Source organism: Chiloscyllium plagiosum, unplaced genomic scaffold (genome assembly GCF_037043375.1).
Source record: "Chiloscyllium plagiosum isolate Xiang-an unplaced genomic scaffold, Cpla_swu_hap1 HiC_scaffold_27, whole genome shotgun sequence".
NCBI lineage: Eukaryota > Metazoa > Chordata > Chondrichthyes > Orectolobiformes > Hemiscylliidae > Chiloscyllium > Chiloscyllium plagiosum.
Window position 1 is genome coordinate 20,599,991 of NW_028270165.1, and position 14,048 is coordinate 20,614,038.

Sequence of the window (14,048 nt, forward strand, 5' to 3'; positions counted from 1 at the left end):
TGATTAATCTTTCTATCACAGGTTGTAACCCCTCCCGTCCTTCCATAGCAATCGGGTATTGTTTCCTTCTTACCGGGCCTCTTCCTGGTAACATGGTGATTTGGAGAGGTTTGATGTTTAGACCCCTTCTGTTCCCCTCTCGGTACCATACTTCCGGGTCTATTTGTTGATCATCTTCTTCGGTGAGGGCGAACAACCTTACCACCATTTCCCCGTTATTTGGTACCGTTCCGATCCCTAGTTTGACCTGCAAGTCTCTTCCTAACAAATTAAACCCCGCCGATGGCAGTAGAAGGAGGTCTCGTTTAGTAGTTCTGTTTTCATACCCAATTTCCACGTCCTCCACCACTGGGACTTGTAATTTCTGTCCTCCAATTCCAGATATCCCCATAACTTTTCCTCCTGCTCGGGTGCCGGGGGGTATTTGGATTATACTTGATCTTTCGGCTCCCGAGTCCACCATAAATGTGATCTCCGATCCTTGGGGCCCTACTTTCAAGTTTACCAGGGGTTGCTGTCGATAGTCCTTTTGCCCCAAGGGTAGGAACCCCCGACCTCCCTAATCTTCCTCCATGAGGGCGTACGACCTCACCTCCTGCTTGTAGCGGGAGCACTCCCGTTTAAAATGTCCCTCTTCATTACAATAGTAACATCTGAGTGTCCTCTTCGTTTCCCTGTCGCGGTCTCGCGTTCCTCCACTCTTCCTTTGTTCCGGCCATGGTTCTCTTTTCCTCTGCTCTTGCCACGACTCTCCCCTTTCCTGTTTCTGCCACGGCTCTCCCTTTTCCTTTCTTCCAGCTGTCATTTGTTGCACCGTTTGCATCATTATCTTTGTCGCCTTCTTTTGCTTCTCATCGTCCCTTCTCACAAACACCTTTTGCGCCTCCCGTAGTAGTTCACTTAAAGATTTACTATCCCAATCATCCATTTTCTCTAACTTCTTTCGTATGTCCGGCCAGGCTTTTGATACAAACTCTACCCGTATGAGTTGTTGCCCCACGTCCGTCTCAGGGTCCACCCCAGCAAACTGCTGCAAATTCTTCCTAATCCTGTCTAGGAAGTCCGTAGGGGTTTCCTCCGGGTTTTGATGATTACCAAAGGCCTTGGTAAAATTGTGCCCCTTCGGGGCTGCGTGTCTTATTCCTTTTATCCAATATTCCCGCATGTCTCTCATGTTGCGCCGTCCTCCCTCCGTGTTCTTATCCCACTCGGGGTCGGTGAGGGGAAACTTCTGCTCCCCTCCTTCTCCCCCCTCTCTCTCCCAGACCAAGAGCGCAGCTTGTCGTATCATCTGACGCTCCTGGCTCGAGAACAATGTTTTCATGATGGAACACATCTCTTCTCACGTGTAAGTATTCGGACCCAGGAACTGATCCAATTGTTCAGCAAGTCCCATGGGGTCCTCTAGTAGACCCTTCATCTCCCTCCTGAAATTCCGTACTTCAGTACTCGTCAAGGGAACGTTCACATATCCCGTCCTTCCCTCCTCGCCCCCCATGGGCACTTCCCGGAGTGGATTCATTCTTGCAATCGAGACAGGGTTTTGTCTGTGACACTTTTCAGCTTGAGATCTGGTCTGTACCCCTGAGGTAGTTTGTGATTCCTCCCCATTTTCTTCCCCTTCCCCTGAATCGTCGTCACCCGAAGGAACATTCTGTGGGGCAGACGGGGTCACGTAGGGCGGCGGTAAGTGATCTAAAGGGTCCCATTCTTTCTGCCCTTTCGAGTCTTTATTAGTTACCTGCATTTGGCAAGATATCGTAACCGGCAGCCAACAAAGGGCATAATCACTTTCTTCCAGATTAACATCAGGTTTTGAATTGACATATAAAATGAGGGCTTGCCGGACCCAGTCTTCGTCAGTACCGAATTTAGGCCACCACACTGAGTCGCCCTGAATAGGTTTCTGGGACCACTTTTGACAGTATTTTACCATCTTCCTTTTAGATTTTCCCTTTCTTCCACCCTGATCCTAATTATTTAGCATTCTCCCTAACGGACTATCGTCAGGTACCCCGGGGTATGTGTCATTGTCCCTGTTTAAGCCTACCTTTCCCTTAATCACCTTAGATCCCTTATTTCCCATTTCCGAGGACTTCGTATTTTTCCGGTGATAATCTATCACAATGTAGCCAATTCCCGGACCTTCAGTCCCGTGATCGCCCAGGTTCCTTTGCAGGCACCCCCGGTCTTTGGATTCCTGTGTCCTACGTCTCTGTGACACAAATCACAGGCACCCCGTAGGTACACGTTCCTCCTCAAACACGTTCTCTGCAAAATCCCTCACAGGCGAGCCCCGGTCTCTAGATTCCTGAGTCCCACATCTCTGTAGAAAAAAATCCACAGGCACCCCGTAGGTCCCCAGTCCTCCGGAAACACGGTCCCCGCAAGTTTTTTCTTACCTGGGTTCGGTGCACCGAAATTACTCGATCGTTAACCGTCCCCACTGCCTCGGGTACACCCCTCCTTTGTTTTCCTGAGCCTCCCGGATATCACTCGCTCAAACCGCGCGGGGCGACAAGCAAGGAATCAGGGACTGCTGAACTCAGCAGGGTGCACCTTCTCCGATATCCTTCCTCAAATCCCCTCGCGGCCGGAGTGTTGATCCCGGATGACGAGCCCCCAAGTTGTTAGAAACGAAAATCGCTTCTCAATAATCGCTCTAGACAAATTCAGGAAAACAAAGTTTTATTAACAAGTCAAGTCTGCAGAGTCGGGCACCCTTAAAGAAAAGGCGCGCTGAGGCTTACAAAGTCTCCCATTATATACAGCACAAGTCCCTCCTCTCCTTGGCTCCAACAAGCCATGAGGTTCACATTCTTAAAAACATCATTATTTTTATCACAAAGTCTGCAACAAATGTTTTCAGAGTCTCTAAAGTTGTTGTTTTTCTCACCCTGTAGTCTTATCAGTCAAAGACTTATTCTTCTCTGTCTGTGCTAGCAGTCTTATCAGTCAAGGACTCATCCTTCCCTGTCTGTGTTAGTGGCTTCATCAATCAAGAGCCTGCTTGTTTTTACTATCACTCACAAATTGTCAGCATTCTGCACAATTTAAACTATTCTACTTTTGAGTATATAAAATGGTTGTTAGAAAAGAAACAAAAGTTTTGTCTTTTATTATAGATCAGTCTGTGGTCCAGGCACATCTTAAAGTTTAAACCGAAATTACCTCTCACAGTATCCCAATCTTGAATCAGATTGGTTCTATTAACCAAAGTAGGAATTTATAAAATATTACATGCAGTTTGTGTGCTTTTTGAGCAAAATTGAATATATCTGCAAATATAATTCTGCAAATGCAAATTCACCCCATAGACTCATGTGTGAATGTGTGTGCGCGCATGCGAGTTTGTGCATATATGCTAATGAAGTGTGTGTGAGAGATGGAGTATAAGCCTGTGATATGGTTTGAGTGTTAGGCTGTGTGTGCGTCTGAGCCAGTGACAGACAAAGGCAAGGGGTTTCATTTTGCTGAAACAAGGAAGGGCAGGACTTGTACAGTTAATGGTAGGGCCCTGCATCGTGTTCTAGAACATATTCATGGGGGGAGGCGGGGCAACGTGGAGTGGTTCTGGTACATAAAGTTAAAAATCTCTCAACGACACGTTATCGTCTAACTGGTTTATCTGGAAGCACAAGCTTTCGGAGCGCTGCTCCTTCATGGGGTGTTTGTGGAGCAGGAGCATAAGACACAACCACCTGATGAAGGAGCAGTGCTCCAAAAGCTAATGCTTGCAAATGAGCCTGTTGGAGTATCACCTGGTGTGGTGTGAATTTTAACTTCGTACACCCCAGTCCAACACCGGCATCTCCAAACCGGGGACATAGTTCTTTGAAAGTTGCATCATTGGTAGACAGGATTGTGAAAGAGGCGTTTAGCACACTTTCCTTCATTGTTCACACCGTTCAGTGCAGGAGTTGGGACATCACGTTGTGGTTGTACAGGATATTGGTGAGACCACGTGGAGAGGACTGAGGACACTTCTGGTCGCCCTATCGACGACCACAAGTTGATGGGTGACCTTATTTCGATTTATAAAGTCTTGGGGTGTATAGGAAAGGTAAATATCACAGGGGGAAAAAATTATGCATCCCCCCTTTTTCACTTCTCTTGGCATTTGGACACTTAAATTCTGTCAGTAACAGCCTCATCACCAGAGAGCATACTGCACGTGCTCGCCGGCGTCAGGATGAACTTGCGCATGCTGCTCAGTGCACGCAAGGCACGCTTCGCGACTTTCTTTTGATGGGCCAATCAGGAGTACTGGAGGACCGGAAGGTGACTGGTCCACCTGCCAATCAGAGCCTTCCTATTGTCTGAATGCAGAAGCTGGAACACGAGTTTCGGAAGTTGCTGCTCTCTCTCTGAATGAAGATTGAGTTTGTTCCAGACTCCCTTCTTACTTCTGCTAATCTAATCGTTTTACCACATCTGTCTGTAGTGTGCAACCCCCCCCCCCCCCCCCCCCCCACCCGATAGCTGGGTCTTATTACTTTTGCTGATGCAACACAGGGTCTTATTTGGTTACCTTGTTCATACTAACTCCCTATGTGCGTGACCATTGCTACTGTCATGTCAAAACATCTGCTTCTACCAGTCGACCACCTCCCTTTTCAGTTAGTTATTTTTTGGAATATACCCTCATGATTCTGCCTTGCGATTTTTGCAGAAGCAAGATGCAGCTACTTGTAACTGCTTGCAAGCATATCTAGCTTAACATATTCCCCCCAGCACGGACGAGTTGGGGCGGAAGGTCTGTTTCTGTGCTGTAATACTGGAATTGTCTTCGATGAATGCAGAAGTGTGGTTGGACTTTCAGAGCAGCTTTCCAAGATGGTGTGCCCTTACTGGGAGCAAAAGACGTTACAATGAAATCTTTCGTTTGTGAGACAGCAACTGAGTGAGTACATCTGAGAATTTGGTGGAAAGTGGCAATTCATTGCACTGTGGGGATGAAGCCCTACCCTAGCTAGTCATTTCTGCTGTTGGATGAGACCAGGCCTCAAGTTGAGGGGAGTAGATTTAGGACAGAAATGAGGAGGAACTGCTTTTCCCAGAGAGCAGTCAATCTATGGAATTCTCTGCCCAAGGAAGCAGTAGCGGCATCTTCATTAAGTATATTCAAAACACAGTTGGATGGGTACTTGCATGCTAGGGGAATTAAGGGTGGTTGGGACAATGCAGTGAGGAGGATCTCAGACGGTGGATATATCAGCCATGATCATAATGAATGGTGGAGCAAGTTAGATGGGCCAAATGGCCAACTCCTACTTCTTTTACTATGAAACTATAACCCTGTATTTCCCATGGCTAACCCACCTAACCTACACATCCCTGGATATTATGGGCAATTTAGCATGGCCAATCAGCAATGTAGTGATGTGAAAAATGAACATCAGAGAACGATAGAAAGGGACAAAGTGAGTAAATGTACCAGCAATCAAAACTGAATTCTGAAGATCACAAAACTTGAAACGAAAAACTATGTTTCTGAATGTGTGGTGCATTGTAACAAAATTGCACACATTGAAGAGATAATTATGACCGGAGACTCCTTACAGAGGCATGGCTTCAGGATCCTGAATGTCGAGGTGATTGTCAAATGGGAAGCTTGGTGAAGGTAGAGGCTTGGTGCTGCTCATCAAAGCACTGATCACAGGAAGGTCTGGTGTCAGCTTGGATTCAGGTCCTGATTTCTCTGTCCTCTGATGTCCCTGTACCCACAGAGTAACATATTGGTCTGTTCTCTGCTCTGCTGGATTTCTGCTCAAGCTTTGACCCCACACCTTCTGGAACAATAAAACGTTCAATCAATCAAAACCAAGCCACAATCCCCCAGCCTGTCAACTATCCAGACACAGAGTGTAGTCCTAGCTGGGAATCAAACAAGAAAAACAGAACAAAATTAGAAATAAATAAATGCTCGTGCTTAATGTTTGTTCATGAGGAAGTAAACCAGAAATAGGGCTCTCCCACGATTCTTATAGTGCCCCTCTTGAGGCATTCTCTCATCCTAACATCTAACTATTCATACCCAACTATGATTTACAACAATATTTACACCAGCAGAATTAAAGCATCTGTTATCGAGTAGACATCGGGATATTCAGCACGAAATAGACTTTTCTCTATCTCATTCACACACATATACATGAATTTGTATTTACAGATACATTCTATTTTTCTCAAAAAATGCACAATATACAGGCAGTCAATCCATGTAATATTTTGTAAATTCCACTTTGGAAATAGAACCAGTCTGATTAGGATACAGACAGACCCTGACTTCACACCTTTAATGCATTGTCAGAGCTGAGATGTCACCTTTTCATATAAAACCTTGAGTTATTTAAAGAAGATATCTTTCAGGAAATTTCGGGATTTACAAATGAATGATACGAGCAGCCCATACTAAAAGATGAAAGACTTAACAATCCAGGGTTTTTCAATATATCATTTCAGTGCATTGTAATGTTTTTCCATCCATTCTGTGCCTTATGATTTTATTCTCCACAACCACCTGATGAAGGAGCCACGCTCCGAGTGCTCGTCATAGAGATGTACAGTATGGAAACAAACCCTTCGGTCCAACCCGCCCATACCGACCAGATATCCCAACCCAATCTAATCCCATCTGCCAGCACCCGGCCCATATCCCTCCAAACCCTTCCTATTCATATACCCATCCAAATGCCTCTTAAATGTTGCAATTGTACCCACCTCCACCACTTCCTCTGGCAGCTCATTCCATACTCGCATAACCCTCTGCATGAAAAGTTGTCCCTTAGGCCCCTTTTAAATCTTTCCTTTCTCACCTTAAATCTCTGCCTTCTAGTTTTTGACTCCCCCACCCTGGGGGGAAAAGACCTAGGCTATTTGCTCTATCTATGCCCCTCATGATTTTATAAACCTCTCTAAGGTCACCCCTCAGGCTCTGATGCTCCAGGGTAAAATAAATGCCCCAACCCCCCTCTCAGTCTGTATAACTGGTTAAAGCTCCTTCCCATAGTTAGCTCACTGGGACACACACACTCATTCTGTATAACCAGTTAAAGCTCAGTTCACTGGCTGCTTCTGAGTGCTTCTCTGCTCACACTGATGTCCAGTACCTTTTGAAGCAGGTCGAATGGATTTCTCTTTCCAGACTCAACCCCTCCCCCCCTCCCCCCCAATGATATTGAGTGACCCTGTCAGATCTTGTTATGGAATTTCTTCCAAGATTTCTGTCTGCAGATCCTCCCCTTCTGATACCCTGTTAGCAAAGTTGAAACAAGTCATCACTGTCTGTACCGAACAGAAATTCTGATCATATTGTATGTGTCTGTGTGTTTAAAGTATCAACCCAGGAACATACACACGGTATTATTGATTTAAAATACACAGGAGTTGTGAGGAGGGAGGTGTCAGGACCTGGCACACTCTGAACCCTAACAGGGTGTTCCAAGTGGTAGTGAAAATATTTCAAAATGAAGTGGATGGCCATAAAGCTGTACAGCACAGAAACAGTCCATCTCATCCATGCTCACTAGATATCTGAAATTAATCTATCCTATTTACCAGCACTTGGCCCATATTCCTCGAAATCCTACCTATTCACATACTCATCCAGCTGCCTTTTAAAAATTGTATTTGTGCCAACCTCCACCACTTCCTCCAGCAGCTCATTGCACACACGCACCACCCTCTGTGTGAAAAAGTACAAATCTATGCCTTCCTCATCCCCCGTTTTACCTGTACTGATACCTTCGGGGATCTCTGAACTTGGACAGAGCCTTGTTCCTCAGCACTTGGTAGGGATCTACTATTTATTGCTTACTTCCTTCCCTTATTAAATTTCCCAAACTGCCTGGAGATTAAACTCCATAGTTCTGCCCCATTTACTAGCTGATAGATATCAGAATGTAGCCGGAGACTATCCCCCTCCCTATGAACAATACCACCTTTCCAGAATTTACTCCTGGACAGAGGAGGCAGTGCTTTCTCCAGCTGAGCAGTGTGTTTGTTAGCTTATCAGCATGTCCAACTATATTAATCAAAATACCTCACGCTAGCTACACAATAAACCAGTGATGTTAGTTCCCATTATCTCTTTAGTTGTGCCCTTATAGTTTTTCCTACATTCTACTTAATGTTATTCTAATGTCACGGTTAGAGATTTAGTGTCAGCTTTTGGAACAATGGTCTTGCATTCCAGACCCTACTTAACATTTTCCAAATGTCATGATTAGATATTTATTATCAATAGTCTCAAGCAGGCTGACTCTACTAATTATTAATTAGATATTTAATGTCATGTCCCAAATATTTATTGTCCCAATCCTGTCAATCATATTTAGTAGGTGAGGCTAACTTTACTGACTGTCATCTCATCTTACCATAGTGACCTTTCAGCCTCAACCTTACTCTGCTAATTAGTGTGAGAGCTTTCCACTATCCTTTGCAACAAATTGGCAGTGGTCTCCATGCTCTAACCCTTCCCATGCTTTCATGCTCTTTATTTTCCATCCTATCTAAAAATAGACTCAGAGTTGTAGAGCACAGAAACAAACCGTTCAGTCCACGCTGACCAGATGTCCTAAATTAATCTAGTGACCCATTTGCCAGCATTTCACCCCTTACCCCTCTGAATCTTTCCTATCCATATCCGCATTCAGATGCATTTTAAATAATGCAATTGTACCAGCCTCCACCACTTCCTCTGGCAGCTCATTCCATAAACATACCACCCTCTGTGCGAAAAGATTGCCCCTAAGGACCCTCAGAAATCTTTCCCCTCTCACCCTAAACCTATGCCCTCCAGTTCTGATCTTGGCGCCTTGCCCCCACAACAAGAGGAGAAAGTGAGGTCTGCAGATGCTGGAGATCAAAGTTGAAACTTTATTGCTGGAACAGCACAGCAGGTCAGGCAGCATCCAGGGAACAGGAGATTCGACGTTTCGGGCACAGGCCGAAATTCCTGAAGAAGGGCCTGTGCCCGAAACGTCGAATCTCCTGTTCCCTGGATGCTGCCTGACCTGCTGTGCTGTTCCAGCAATAAAGTTTCAACCCACAACAAGAGGAAAAGACATACAAAAATTGAGCAGCCAGACAAAATGCAAAAGGAATAAAATATCGAGCCATAGGGAAAAAAATTGTGGCTCTATCTTTTTTCCCCCTATTGGCATTTGGACACTTACAATCTGTCAGTAACACCAACATCCCCGTAGAGCATACTGCGCATGTTTGCCGGTGTCAGCAACGCAGTGCGCATGCTGGTCGGTGTCAGCAACGCAGTGCGCATGCTGGTCGGTGTCAGCAACGCAGTGCGCATGCTGGTCAGTGTCAGCAAAACACTGAGCATGCTCATCGCTGTACGCACAAAAAGGCGCGAGACCGTCTTTTGATTGACCAATAGGCAGCATTGGAGGACTCCTGCCAATCAGAGCCAGCCCATTTTCTGAATGCGAAAGTTGGACTATAAGCTTCTCAAGCTGCGACCCCTGATCCTCTCTGTTTGAGTAAAGATTGAGCTTTACCCAGACTGCAAATTCCTTCCTGTGTCCCAGATATGTGAGTATGGCACTCTCTTATCTCGCCCCCTTTTCCATCTTTTTCATTCTGGGTTTCAATTGTTGACTTGCAGCAACTGAAAGGAAAGAGACTGAATCCGGGAGGGACAGACTCCGGAAACGTTGATCCAGGTCTGTGTCTCAATTGGCAAAATAGTTAGGCAGGAGGTATCAGATGGTGGAGAAGTCGACGTATCAGGTGTAAACCTTTTTCAGGGCTGGGGCTGGGTGCAGAAGCTGCAGATAAAAGGGGTGGTGGTGGTGAAGTGGGGATAGGTCGAGACAGTTATAGGGTACGACTTGGCTGGTCAATGGGAGGAATGAATCTGGTTGGTGGCAGGGAGGAGGACGGGGATGGGAATGGAGTCAGGGAATGGAGAGGGAGGTTTTTTTTAAAATTGGAAAACTCAACGTTGAGTCCTTTGGGCTGCAGGCTTCCCGAAAGATGAGGTGTTGTTCCTCCAATTTGCGGTTAGATTCGTTGTGGCAATGGAGGAGGCCAAAGATGGTCATTTCAGAAAGGGGGGTGGGAAGGGAAATTGGAATGGGTGGTTACTGAGAGGTCTGGTCCCCTCTGCAGACACAGCTACGATGCTCGGCGAATCGTTCCCCAAGTTTGCACTCGCTCTCAGATATAGAGAAGACCACAATTGGTAAACATATGGCAAATGCAGTACCACAATATGAAGTTATAGCCTTGGCTGTGGGGAAAAAAACGCAGAAAGGAGGTACATTGTTTAAATGGAGATGTATTTATTTGAATGTGGAGAAAGTGAGAACTGCAGATGCTGGAGATCAGAGTCAAAAAGTGTGGTACTGGAAGAGCACAGTAGGTTAGATAGCATCCGAGGAGCAGGAGAGTTGACGTTTTGGACACGAGCCCTTTATCAGGAATGATGTGTGGATGGACAAAGAGGCCTCAGCGTCCTTCTACACCAGTCACTGTCATTTGTCAGACAGGTGTAGCAAGCAATCAACAAGGCAAGTGTATATTGGCAAGAGGAATTGAGTTTAGAAATGGGGATGTCTTCCTGCAGTTAGGGGGTCATTGAATATATTCAAGGCTGAGTTCATCTGATTTTTGAACAACACAGCAGTGAATTTTGTGGGGGAAGGCAAGAGACTAGGACCCGTGGACACAGCCTTAGAATTAGAGGGGGTCATTTCAGAACAGAAATGCGGAGACATTTCTTCAGCCAGAGAATGGTGGGCCTGTGGAATTCATTGCCACAGAGTGCAGTGGAAGCCGGGACGCTAAATGTCTTCAAGGCCGAGATTGATAGATTCTTGTTGTCTAGAGGAATTAAGGGCTACGGGGAGAACGCTGGTAAGTGGAGCTGAAATGCGCATCAGCCATGATTGAATGGCGGAGTGGACTCGATGGGCCGAATGGCCTTACTTCCACTCCTATGTCTTATGGTCTTATAAAATGGTTTTAAGACCAGTTCCAGAGTCATACAGTACAGAAACAGACCCTTTAGTCCAACTAGTCATAGAGATGTACAGCATAGAAACAGACCCTTCGGTTCAACCCGTTCATGCCAAGCAGATATCCCAACCCAATCTAGTCCCACCTGCCAGCATTTGGCCCATATCCCTCCAAACCCTCCCTATTCATAATACCTGTCCAGATGTCTTTTTAAATGTTGCAATTGTACTAGCCTCCACCATTTCCTCTGGCAGATCATTCCATACACGTAATACCCTCTGTGTGAAAAAGTTGCCCCTCAGATCTCTTTTGTATCTTTTCCCCTCACCCTAAACATATGCCCTCTAGTTCTGGACTCTTTTACCCTGACCCCCTTCCCCGGATAAGGCTTTGTCTATTTATCCTATCCATGCCGTTCATGATTTTATAGGTTACTCCTTCGCCTCCAACGCTCAGGGGAAACAGCCCTAGCCTCCCTATAGATCAAATCCTCCAACCCTGGCAACATCCTTGTAAATCTTTTCTGAACACTTTGAAGTTTCGCAACATCTTCCCGATAGTAAGGAAACTAGAATTGCACACAATATTCCAAATGTGGCCTAATCAATGTCCTGTACGGCTACAACATAACTTCCCAAATCTTATACTCAGAGGATTGGGAAAGTTTTCAAAACCTACAAAAGACAACTGGGAAAGAATGGAGGGACAAACCGAACCTTTGAGGGTCAGCTTGGAGGCATCAAGGTCTCAGGACAGGAGGTGGGGATGAACCCAGCTATGGGCCACATACCAGCAAATGGAACTAGATTGATTTAGGATATCTGGTCAGTACAGTCGTGTTGGACAGAAGGGTCTGTTTCTGTGCTATATATCTCTATGACTCTGGCTTTCCACTAACTTTTGCCACGTCAATAGGTTCACTTTCTCTCTAATGCCGGTGTTAATGCCTTGACGTCTCATTTTGCTCCCACCTTCCCGGGGACATTAACCATTTTGTGTCTGGTTGTTCCTCAAGAAGCTGCGTGGTTCACCCTGAATTGACACTTTCTTTTTGCTTCCCAAAATCAGACCTGCTCACTCTCAGCAGTATACCAGTGTTGTGAAAGATATTAACTTTTCAGGTGGAGGTATTCAAAATTCAGAGAGATGTCAGTCTTGATGTTTTTGCTTTTCCGCCCCTGAAAGATCCTGAATCAGCACCTTCAGGAGAATTAGTTAGAGCGGAGTGAGAACAGAGGGGGAGAGAGAGTGGGATGGTACTTTCAATTTTGTGGAATAACAAAAGAAAAGAATGTTCTGCAAAAAGTAGAATTGCTTGTTCAGAATTTCTACCCTGCACTGACGGTGATGAGCTTTGTAATCTATTCTGACAGAGTTTTTGAAGATTTGAAGAGGGAAGTTTCAAAATCAACAAATGAAGGGCTTATGCCCGAAACATTGACCCTCCTGCTCCTCGGATGCTGCCTGACTCCCCTGTGCTTTTCCAGCGACACGTTTTTCGACTGACTCTCCAGCAACTCCGGTCCTCATTTTGATGTCAATGTCTGACAGTCACTCAATCCACTGGGGCCAGCAAACATTTTCGACCGTGATTTCTGTGAGAGGGATCAAAGCTTTTTGGTTCCTGTCTGAGTATGTTTTCAGCATCAGTGGGACTGGACGAGAGACCCCACTGTTGCAGCGTACTGTGCGTGGAGCCTGAAACAGTTATACGGCCTGGAAAGGGGATTTCACAGCAGGGAGGGGCTCTACACGTGTTGTGTGCAGCTGAAGCTTTGGCCATGGAGAAACCCGAGGAATCCCGCCCCGTGGAGAAACCGTGGAAGTGTAGCGACTGTGGGAAAGGCTTCCGTTTCCCGCCTGCCTTGGAGACTCATCGGTGCAGTCACACCGGGGAGAGGCCATTCCCCTGCACCGACTGCAGGAAGGCCTTCAGACATTCCTCCCACCTGCTGGCCCACCAGCAGGATCACACTGGGGAAAGGCCCTTCTGCTGCCCCAAGTGCGGGAAGGCCTTCGTGTTTTTCTCTGCCCTGTTGGCCCACTAGCGGTTCCACACAGGGGAGAGGCCATTCAGCTGCCCTGAGTGTGGGAAGGCCTTCAGGTATTCCACCACCCTGCTGAGCCACCAGCGGGTCCACACGGGGGAGAGGCCCTTCAGCTGCCCCGAGCGCGGGAAGGCCTTTACGCAGGCCACCACCCTGCTGACCCACCAGCAGGTCCACACGGGGGAGAGGCTATACACCTGTTCTCAGTGCAGGAAGAGCTTCAAATGCTCCTCCAACCTGCGGAAGCACCAGCGAGTTCACGTGCCATCGATTGGACTATCAACCCGGTTCCGGGGACTCCTGGGTTTGAATCCCACCACGACAGATGGCAGAATTGTTATTTGGTCAGAAATGTGGAGTTCGGAATCTAACGATGAGACCATTTTAGGGAGAGGGTGGTGCAGGGGAGAAAGCCCCCATCTGATTCACCATCTCCCTTGTTAGGGAAGGGAACCGCCATTGTGGGAAAGGATTCAATCAATTGTTCCAGCTGCATTCTCTACCCGGTCTGGCCTACACGTGACTCCAGACCCACAGCAGTGTGGTTGACTCTACACTGCCCCTTCCTGACAAATGAGCGGGGAGAAACTTACTTGGAGACAGGGTATGGGTTGAAATTGCTGAGTGAGGCAATTCCTCCGGGTTACGGCTGTACTAAGGATCCAATTACAAATGGACAACTTGGTGCTGGCCAATAGTCAAGACAGTGTGGTGGGTGGTGGGGAGGGGTGGAGAGGAGAGGAGGGGAGGTGTGGTGTGGTGTGTGCACTTTGACCTTGAGCTGTTCAAAAAGCAACTACTTTTTCTCTGCCTTTTTGCTGGGGGATCTGAAGCTGTAACAAAGTTGGGTTGCAATAAAGGTTACCTGAACTTAACACCGGGCTCAGACTCTCATTGAAAGCTTTGAGCTCCAAGAGGTTTTTGTTTTAAAGCTGCTCATTTCTTTCCGCCTCCTGCACTAAGTTTAGAACATAGAACAATCCAGCGCAGAACAGGCCCTTCGGCCCTCGATGTTGCGCC

The 14,048-nt window shown here is 46.6% G+C and overlaps 1 pseudogene; it reads left to right on the top strand.

Annotated features, from left to right (window-relative positions):
- LOC148143372 (uncharacterized) overlaps positions 1-14,048 on the top strand; it is a 68,257-nt pseudogene that overhangs the window by 24,423 nt on the left and 29,786 nt on the right.